The sequence below is a fragment of the Aethalodelphis obliquidens genome, unplaced genomic scaffold, assembly GCF_003676395.1.
Source record: "Aethalodelphis obliquidens isolate GAN/ISIS:26980383/991018 unplaced genomic scaffold, ASM367639v1 scaffold8, whole genome shotgun sequence".
NCBI classification, from domain to species: Eukaryota; Metazoa; Chordata; class Mammalia; order Artiodactyla; family Delphinidae; genus Aethalodelphis; species Aethalodelphis obliquidens.
The window spans coordinates 854,692-865,603 of NW_020837952.1; the positions used below are offsets into that span (position 1 = coordinate 854,692).

The window sequence follows — 10,912 nt, forward strand, 5'->3', positions numbered from 1 at the left end:
TAAATCAAGACTCTTTTTTTGACTTAAAATGACTGTTACTTAAAATACTGTCCATTATCAAAGAATAAACCAAAAAGTCAGAGAATCTGCCCAATTTTCCATTCAGGGGCATGAATTATCCCCTCCTAATAAATATTTTTAAAAGATGATAAAAGCCAAAAAGTAAAGTGGTATTTTGATCATATCCCATGAATCTTCCATTCAACATCCCAACACCATCTCTATATATTTCAGCTTATTTACAATCTTCATGCTTTGATTACAAGTGATTCCCTGAGTTTGGTTTTTTTTTTAATATGTTGTGTCTCTCATAAGACTTTTATTTTTTCTTCTCTCCCTTGCTAGTTCTAGTTCTGTTTTGAAGAACTGTTCATGAGATGGTGTTGATTGACAGTACAACTAGTGTTCCTATTTTCAGACCTTGGCATAAACTGGAACTAGAAATCTGATAATAATGTTTTGCTTGTAATGAATGCTGTTATCACTGTTCAACATATATTAGTATCCAGTCTCCGTGGATAGATGCCATAGAACTGTCCCAGGTTACAAATCCGGGTGTCTTTCTTCTTGAGTGCTGCAGCAACCTAACAGTGGTGGGCTTTTGTACAACTCCTTTTTGGAGTGAAAAAACTCCTTTTTTCACCAGTTGGCTCCAAACCGTTTCCTGATTTTGAGCGCAGTCCTCTAGAATGACAATTCCTGGAGGAGAGGAATTCTGCCCTGCAAGCTCTCTTAAGTGGTAACACGAAACACAAGTTTTCTGGCTTCTGTCTAGAACTCATCAATTACTCTTCTGACTAAAAAGCCTCGTCCTTCTTCAGGGGCTGCTTGACTAATGTTGATGAAAAAGTTTTCCTCACACCTTTCCTAGAGAAAGGTGACTTAAGTAAGAAGAAGTGATTCCTTCCAAAGAAGCTCTTCCCCCATCACCAAAGAAAATGAAAAGAACCAAAAGGAAGTTTGAGATACCCTAAGAGTGAAGGAAAGCTGTCAAAATTAACAACGTGGAGTGAAAAGATAAGATCCAAGTGTCAGACTGGTTGGGAAAAATAGCTTTCTTTCATTAGTATAATGGTGCATTTTCTCTTTCTATTTTGAGTTTCTTTAAGTTTTAGGATTATCACTTGTAGTGTATTCCTTAATTTAGAAACAATGAAATATCCATGAAAACACCATAGGGATCAAGGTTCCAGTTCTGATAGTAGCTCTAGTTACCTTACTTGTCTAAGCAAGTTACGTTATCTCAGTTTACTGATGACTTTACAACAGGATGAGAGTAGCAACACCTACCCCCAACAGTTAATTTCACAAAACTTAGATCATATTTGTGAAAAGTGGTTTTCTAAACTATATAAATGTTGGTTCTTATCTATGTCATCTGTGTATTTGTTCAAGGAGGTTACCAAATGTCTGGGCCTCTCAGTTACACTGCAAGCTAAGGCAGGCATTTAGATTTCCTGCGTTCACCTCTCCCCATAGCACAGTCCCAAACACACAGTAGGTATTGGATAAATGCGAACTGAATTGAACTATGGTGAACTGACTTCTCAAAGACAGGGATAGCAGAATGCCTCTATGTACTGGTTCCTGATATTGAGAAAAAAGTCAGTGGCACATTTACAAGGAAAGTTGAAAGAGGGCTTTGGAAATAGAGCAAAGGAAAAGAAAAAAAAAGTTCAGGGAAATATAATGTAAACCTCATGGAACTTTTTATACACTTAAACCTTGTCCTAGAGAAAGTAGTTCAGTGAAGAAAAGAACAGTATTAATGTACAGCAGGGATAGTCTCCCAAGACATGTTATCAAGATTAAACAAGCACTTCTTTCAGAATTGCTCAGAGGCAGACATACTCTCAGTATTCAAACTCTGCTCTTTTTCCCTTTAAATTTCCCCAAGGCTTGGGGAAATCTATGAATCATTGTTTTTTTTTTTCAGTTAGCTTTTCATCAGTATTTTATTATTTTTTGGACCTACAGGTTACCAGTATTTTCTACTATCAGAATAATTTTGCTAATTTTGAGACTTTATAAAGAAAGACTGTCTGAGGGAGTTTGAAAAAAAGTTACAGTAAAAATACAAATAACAATGTTAATGATAATATTTAAATTACATATACATGATACTATTTTTTTCAAGATTGTGAGCAGTTATTTCCTAGCAAACCAAGACTGGAGTAGACTAACTCTAGCAGGAGAGTTCGTAAGATTGTTCAGGGGAGGGAAGTTAACAGAGGAAATGCCCACTTGCCTGGTTTCAGTGAGTGGTTCAGACTGATCTGAAGAGTCCTACTAGCAAGGAAATGATTGGATTCTTCGGATCAATTTTAGGGGCTTGAGAAGCAAGCTTTGGTTGATCTCATAATTTTGAGCTCTCCTAGGCCTGTGCTACTTCTAGTAGGAGTATGTCTCCCCCTGGAGGGGAAATAGAGCATTTGTTCTTTCAGGTTTCTTGCTCAGAGTTCAATAATTAGGGTTTTTTCCCTTCCTTCCTTCGTTCATCCATTCATTCAACAAATACTTATTTAATCCTATTATTTTGCTGTTTGTTATGATCCAGCTGAAAATAAGATCAGCACAGTCCCTGTCTCCAGGGAAATTATAGGTTAGTGTGAGAAATGAACATTAAAGAGTCACCTGAATGCCTAAATAATCACAATAGTGATAAGTTACATAAAGGAAGAGTGTGGAGGATAATATGACCTTTCAAAGAAGACCTGAATCGGACTGGGAGTTCAGGGAAAACTTCCCTGAGACCTGGAAGATACATGTATATAGCCAGATCAAAGGCGTGGAGGAAGTGAAGGGAGTGGGTCTTCAAGCAAATGGAAAAGAGTATTCAAAGACTTCAAGAAGGAAAGAGCTTAGGAAGTTGGAAGAAGAGAAGGAGGTTAGAATAAGGAGGCTGGGGCACAAGTTGAGGCCAGAAAGGTAAGGATGTTCCAGATCAGGCAGTGTCTTGGGGGCCACGTGAAGGATTCGAAACTTTATCCCAAAAGAATAGGAAGCTATCAATAGGTTTTATGCAAGTGACATGATCACAACTGTGTTTTTAAAGGATTACTTTGACTTTCTGTTGAAGAATGGATTATAGAAGGGGCAGAGTAAGGATACCATTAAAAGATTACTTCAATATAATGTAGCTATGCAAGAATGAACAATGGCCAGAAGAAGCCCAGAAAAGAGGCAGCTTAGCACAACCTGGGGGTTTCAGAGACATTTCAGAGGAGATGATAACTGAACAAAGTCTTGAAAGATTAGAAGGAGTAAATAAGGTAAAGAAAGGGGGGAGTTTTTTCTCAGGAAAAGAAGTAATAACTTATTTAGACCAGTCATTCTTCTGAAAACAATTAAAATACTGGATAGAATATTTTTTTTAAAATCTCCCTAAAAATACCAAAGGTGGTTTCAAATTGGATTCTTTAAAGACCTATAATCTATTTTATTTTATTTCAAATAGAAGAATAGTTGATTTACAATATTATATGAGTTTCAGGTGTACAACATAGTGATTCAGTATTTTCATAGATTATACTCCATTTAAAGTGATTATAAAATATTGGCTATATTCCCTGTGCTGTACAATATATCCTTGTAGCTTATTTATTTTATGCATAGTAGTTTATGCCTTTTGATCTCTTACTCCTATCTTGTCTCTACCCGCTTCCCTCTCCTCATTGATTTGTTTTCTGTATCTTTGAGTTAAAGACTTACAATCTCAATTCTATTCCAAAACACAGAAGAAAGACAACTTCAAAAATTCTTTAAAGAAATAAATATAACACTGAAACCGGAATTGGATAAAGATTGCACAAAAGGGAACACAATCTCATGTATGAATATCAATGCAAATATCTTAAATAAAACATTAGCAAATGGAATCAAACAGCATGAAATGTCATGACCAAGTGTCAACTGCTTCAGAAATACAAAGATGGTTCAACGTTATAATATACATTAATATACTTAATAATGTTATTATATATAAGAAGAAAAGATCTTGCAATTATCTCCATAGTGCTGGAAAAATATTTCAGAAAATTCAAGATGTATTCCTAGTAAAAATGACTTTCAAAAGAGGAATAAAAGACTATTTTCTTAATGTCGCAAAGTATCTTGCTTACCAACATCTATCTTACTATTTTCATGGGAAAGCAGCTGCGGCATTCCTACTAATATCTAAAACAAAACGAGCCTATCCACTACTACTGTAACATCTAACATGTTGTTGGACGTATTTGCCACAGCATTGTTACAAAGAAAGAATTAAATGTATGAGAATTGTAGATAATCTGATGGTGAGTCTGGAAAATGAAAGTAAGTCAATGGAAAAACTACTGCATACAAAAAGATGATTCAGTAAGGCAGGAGGATATAAAAGCAATTTGCAGAAGTCAGTAGGCTTCATAGAAACAAGGAAGAACCAGTGAGAAGATAACATAGAGAACACCTACATCCCATTTAATAGCAACCATAATCACAAAACTCCTAGGAATAAAGTTAAGAAGAAATATGTAAAAATCTATGAGAAAAATTTTATAATATTACCCAAAGACACAAAAGTGGACTTGAACAAATAAAAGACATACCTTAAGTGAATTTGTAAATTTAATATAATTCCAATAAAAATTTCGACAAGATTTTTGTTTGTTTTTTAGATAGACAAATTGATTCTTATGCTCATATGGAAAAAATAAACAAGAACTTCCAGGGAAACCCTGAAAAGAAGAGCAATGAGGAGGGGCCAGTCCTACTAGACATTTAAAGTACTATAAAGCCTTCATAATTTAAATGGTGTAGAGTTGGTACATGAATAGGCAGACACTAGCGGAACATAACATAAAGTCAATCCAATACATGAAGAAATTTATTAATGATAAGGACGTTTCAAAATAATGAAAAAATGGACTCAAATAAATGCTGTTGAGACAACTAGGCATCATTTGGAAAAAGATAAACTTGTATCTATAGCTTATACTGCACACCAAGATAAACTCCAAATGGATCAGTTAATTAAACATAACAAAAATGGAAACCATACAAGTTATAGAAAAAAACATGCGTGGATTTCTGTATAGTATTCCCATGGGGGTGGTGGGGAAAGCATTTGCATGATTCAAAATATAGAATCAATAAAAGACTGATAAATTCTATTACATACAAGTTTTTTAAATTACATGGTCCAAATACTGTAAGACCAAAGACAAAGAATTCACTGGACAAAATATTAACAACTCTATCACAGGAAAAATTTAATCTCCCGAACATATAAAGATCTTCTAGAAATAAAAAGACGTAAGCCCAGTAGAAAAATGAGCACAAGACATGGACAGATAGTTTTAAAAGATTCACGCAAGTGCCCCTTTTATAGTGAAACACACTCAACTCACTCAAGAAAGAAAAGCAAATTACATTACACTGAGATAGAATTTCTTGCTGTGTTGGCAAAAATCCAGTAGTCTGAGAGAACAGTCTGTTGCCAAAGCCCTAGGGAAAGAGATATTGATATGCTACTGGTGGAAGTGTAGAATGATACAGCCCTTAAGGAGGGGAATTTTGTATTTTTTGAATTAATTTTTTATTGGAGTATAGTTGAGTTACAATGTTGTGTTAGTTTCTGCTGTATAGCAAAGTGAATCCGTTCTACATATACATATGTCCACTCTTTTTTTGTTCAAATTCTTTTCCATATAGGTCATTACAGAGTATGGAGTAGAGTTCCCTGTACTATACAGTAGGTCCTTATTAGTTACCTATTTTATAGGGAATTTTGTATGATCTAGCAAAATTACACATAGATGCATTCACCCTTTAACCCAGCAATCACATTTTCTAGAAATCTATACTGAAAGTACACTGCACAAACTTGAAATAATATGTGCACAAGGTTAGTCATTGTGGCATTATTTTTTTTAACATCTTTATTGGAGTATAATTGCTTCACAATGGTGCGTCAGTTTCCGCTCTACAACAAAGTGAATCAGTTATACATATATATATGTCCCCATATCTCTTCCTTCTTGCGTCTCCCTCCCTCCCACCCTCCCTATCCCACTCCTCTAGGTAGTCACAAAGCACCCAGCTGATCTCCCTGTGCTATGCGGCTGCTTCCCACTAGCTATCTATTTTACGTTTGGTAGTGTATGTATGTACATGCCACTCTCTCACGTTGTCCCAGCTTACCCTTCCCCCTCCCCGTATCCTCAAGTCCATTCTCTAGTAGGTCTGTGTCTTTATTCCCGTCTTACCCCTGGGTTCTTCATGACCTTTTTTTTTTCTTAGATTCCATATATATGTGTTAGCATACGGTATTTGTTTTTCTCTTTCTGACTTACTTCACTCTGTATGACAGACCCTAGGTCCATCCACCTCACTACAAATAACTCAATAAGATAAAATAGCCCTTTCAAAAAGAAGTTGTCATGTGAGTCAGCCCACAATTCTTTTAGTTGGGCCTCTTTGATCTCCAGTGGAATATGGACACACTTCAAAATTCCCCACCTGTAATCTTTGGGATCCAATTCCCTCAAGCAATTTACTTTAGGACCATGTTTAGGGTCAGGAGATGGGTCTGCCTGGTTCTGAATTTGACACCCTCTAAAAATGTATTAGGTTCAAATCATATTCACTCCTAAGCCATCAAACCCTAGAACAGTACATAGAGATCATTGGGATATGCCAATACCGAAGATAAAAAAAAGTTTGACTGTTAGGTTTTTCATAGTTTACTTGGCAGCTCTGTCTTGTAGTTCTTCCCCCCTGATCTAACAGGTAGTTCTATGAGTAAAGGAAACCACAGTTACTCTGTGAGGCGTTTCCAATGATGTAGGTTTACAGAAAAAGCCTCATTGGGATAGACCTCAACTAAAGACCATTTTAAACAAACAGAAGATGAAATGTTAAAGGAAGTTCCTCAGGCAGAAAAAAATAGCATGAAAAATTTGGACCAACACAAAGGAATAGAGAGTGCAAAAAATGAAAAATACTTGGTAAAATATTTTAAAATATTTTTCTCAAATTTTATCTCTTAAAAAATAAATAATTAAAGTAAAAATAATTAAACTGCATTTGGGATTTTAGCTTATGTAGAAGTAATATGTGTGACAACAAAACCACAAAGAACATAAGGGAGGAAATGAAAGTATGTCTTTGTAAGTTTCTTACACTGTGACAAGATAATGGTGTACATTGTAAACTCGAACTGCACTGTCCAATACAGTAGCCGCTCACCATATGTGGCTATTAAAATTTAAATTAGAAAAAAATTAAAAACTCAGTTCCTTAGTCATACTTAGCTATATTTCAAGTCTTAAATAGTCATATGTGGCTAGTGGTTACCATACTGGACAATGCAGACACAGAACTCCATCTTCACAGAAAATTCTGTTGGAAAGAATGGCTCTAAAGCAATAAAGACAAAACAAAACAAAGAGAAAAGAGGAGGAAGAACTAAAATGCCAAAAGCCAAGGTAAAAAAATCATTTTAAAATTCACTTAGTCTAAACAATGGAATGGAAATAAGAAAAAAGAAACAAAGAACAGATGAGACATATAGAAACAAAACAGCAAGATGATAGATGGAAATCCAATCTTATTAATAATTATAATAAGTATAAATGACATCCCAATTAAAGGGTAAAGATGGTCAGGTTAGATAAAAAGTAAGACTCAAGTACATTCTATCTATAGAAAACCTACTTGAAATGTAAAGGCACAGATATGACAAAAGAAAAAAATAGAAAATATGTACCATGCAAACACTTAAAAAAGCTGAAATGGGGCTTCCCTGGTGGCGCAGTGGTTGAGAGTCCGCCTGCCAATGCAGGGGACACGGGTTCGTGTCCCAGTCTGGGAAGATCCCACATGCCGCAGAGTGGCTGGGCCTGTGAGCCATGGCCGCTGATCCTGCGCATCCGGAGCCTGTGCTCCGCAACGGGAGAGGCCACAACAGTGAGAGGCCCGCATACCGCGAAAAAAAAAAAAAAGGTGAAATGGCTCCATGAATATCAGACTAAGTAAATATTAGAGCAATGGATATTACTAGGAATAAAGAAAGGCCATTTCATAATGATAAAGTAGTCAATTCAGCAAAAGGACACAACAATCCTAAATTGTTAAATATATAATAAAAGATCTTCCAAAATAGGAGGCAAAACCCAATAGAAATGAGAAATAGATAAGTCCACAAATCTGGTTTAAATCCAAATTATTAATATTAAATATAACTGCATTAAATGCACTAGATAAAAGACAAAGGCTGCTAAAATGGAAAAAAAGCAAAACAAAACAAAATGTGACTATATGCTATCTGTCAGAAACACACTTAAAGCTTAGGAAGTTGAAAGTAGAGAAATGGAAAAGGAGATATGCACCCCATTCAAAAGAAAGCTGGGGGCTTCCCTGGTGGCGCAGTGGTTGAGAGTCCGCCTGCCGATGCAGGAGACACGGGTTTGAGCCCCGGTCCGGGAAGATCCCACATGCCGCGGAGCGACTGGGCCCGTGAACCATGCCCGCTGAGCCTGCGCATCCGGAGCCTGCGATCCACAACGGGAGAGGCCACAACAGTGAGAGGCCCGCGTACCGCAAAAAAAAAAAAAAAAAAAAAAAAAAGAAAGCTGGTGTAGCTATATTAACATCAGTCAAAATTGACTTTAAGGCAAAAAGCATTATTAGAGAACAAAAACACTGCCCAATGAAAACCGTTCAATTCACCAGGAAAATATGACAATTCAAAAATTTAAATTATACTTACAACATAGCACTAGAATATATAAAGCAAAAATTATCAGAAATACAAAAAATGTATCAGAAGAATAAATTCATAAACATAGTGGAAGATTATAAAAACCTCTTCTTAGTAATTTGTAATATGTATAGAAAAAAATCACTTAGGATATAAAAATTTTTAATAAACAATTTATAAATTTGTTTTAAATTTTGTACTAATGGGTGTCTCTAAACCTTGCATCCAACAAACACAAAACACATATTCTTCCATGATGCATATATATAACAATTGCAAACAACTTTTCTATTTGAAAAATTTCAACAAATTTCCAAAGGTTGATATTGAACAGGAAGGGTTCTTCAACTACAATGGATTTAAGTTTTAATAACCAAAAGATAATTAGAAAATTCCCACGTTTGGAAAATAAGAAATATTAGTTTATTCAATGAATATTTAATGCATGCATACTATAAGCCAGGCACAGTCTAGACACTTGGGATTACTATATCAGAGAGAAATTTATAATTAAAAGTCTGACTATACCAAATGTTGGAGAGAATGTGGAGTCATGAGAACTTTTACCCTGCTGGTGGAGTGTAACTCATTACAAAACCACTTTTGAAAATAATTTGATACTTTCTAATAGAGCTGAAGCTCATACCTTATGATTCAGCAAGTCCACCTGTATGTATAAACTTTAGAAAAACTCGTTATGTGCACCATAAGATATGTACTAGAACATTAGTAACAATAGTAATATCCTAAAATTTTAAACAACTGAAATGTCCATCAACAGTAGAATACAGCAGTAGAATACAGATAAATACATTGCAGTATATTCATGCAATGGAATACAGTAGAAAAATAAATATAAACAATGCACAGGTATCCCCAAAACACTGATGACTTTTACAAATATAATGTGAAAAAGAAGCAAGACACAAAATGATAAATTGTATGGTTTCATTCATATAAAGTTCAAATGAATGAATTCATTGTGATTCTATCCATATAATGTTCAAAAACAGGCAAAATCACACTACATTTTTGGCACTGTATAAATATGTGATAAACTATAAAGAAAAGCAACACAATTATCATGGCAATCAAGGCCGTGGTTACCCACAGGAGGGAGGGAGTTTTGACTTCAGCATAGCAGTGAGGGACATTGGGGAGGGGAGGAAAGATGATTGCAGTACTCTGTTTCTTGACCTCGGTAGAGTGATTATTCATTAAATTGTACATGTATGTTTATTTACTTTTATATATTTGTCCTATATTTCACAGTTAATGAAGGTCCAAGAAAAGGAAAGAGAGAGAGGGCAGACAGCAGAAGCAAGAAGAACTACAATCCTGCAGCCTGTGGAACCACATTAACAGAAAGATAGACAAGATGAAAAGGCAGAGGGCTATGTACCAGATGAAGGAACAAGATAAAAACCCAGAAAAAAAACTAAATGAAGTGGAGATAGGCAACCTTCCAGAAAAAGAATTCAGAATAATGATAGTGAAGATGATCCAGGACCTCGGAAAAAGAATGGAGGCAAAGATCGAGAAGATGCAAGAAATGTTTAACAAAGAACCAGAAGAATTAAAGAACAAACAAAGAGAGATGAACAATACAATAACTGAAATGAAAACTACACAAGAAGGAATCAATAGCAGAATAACTGAGGCAGAAGAAAGGATAAGTGACCTGGAAGACAGGATGGTGGAATCCACTGCTGCAGAACAGGATAAAGAAAAAAGAATGAAAAGAAATGAAGACAGCCTAAGAGACCTCTGGGACAACATTAAATGCAACAACATTCGCATTACAGGGGTCTCAGAGGGAGAAGAGAGAGAGAAAGGACCAGAGAAAATATTTTAAGAGATTATAGTTGAAAACTTCCCTAACATGGGAAAGGAAATAGCCACCCAAGTCCAGGAAGCACAGCAAGTCCCATAGGGGATAAACCCAAGGAGAAACACGCCGAGACACATAGTAATCAAATTGGCAAAAATTAAAGACAAAGAAAAATTATTGAAAGCAGCAAGGGAAAAACGACAAATAACATACAAGGGAACTCCCATAAGGTTAACAGCTGAGTTCTCAGCAGAAACTCTACAAGCCAGAAGGCAGTGGCATGATATACTTACAGCGATGGAAGGGAAGAAACTACAACGAAGATTACTCTACCTGGCAAG

The 10,912-nt window shown here is 35.5% G+C and overlaps 1 non-coding gene across 1 annotated transcript; it reads right to left on the reverse strand.

The window, feature by feature from the left end:
* Window positions 1-6,733: 6,733 nt before the first annotated feature.
* LOC113621348 (small nucleolar RNA SNORA18) lies at window positions 6,734-6,862 on the reverse strand. The gene has a single exon (XR_003433137.1). It is a non-coding gene; the product is annotated as a small nucleolar RNA SNORA18 (small nucleolar RNA).
* Between the last annotated feature and the right edge of the window lie 4,050 nt (window positions 6,863-10,912).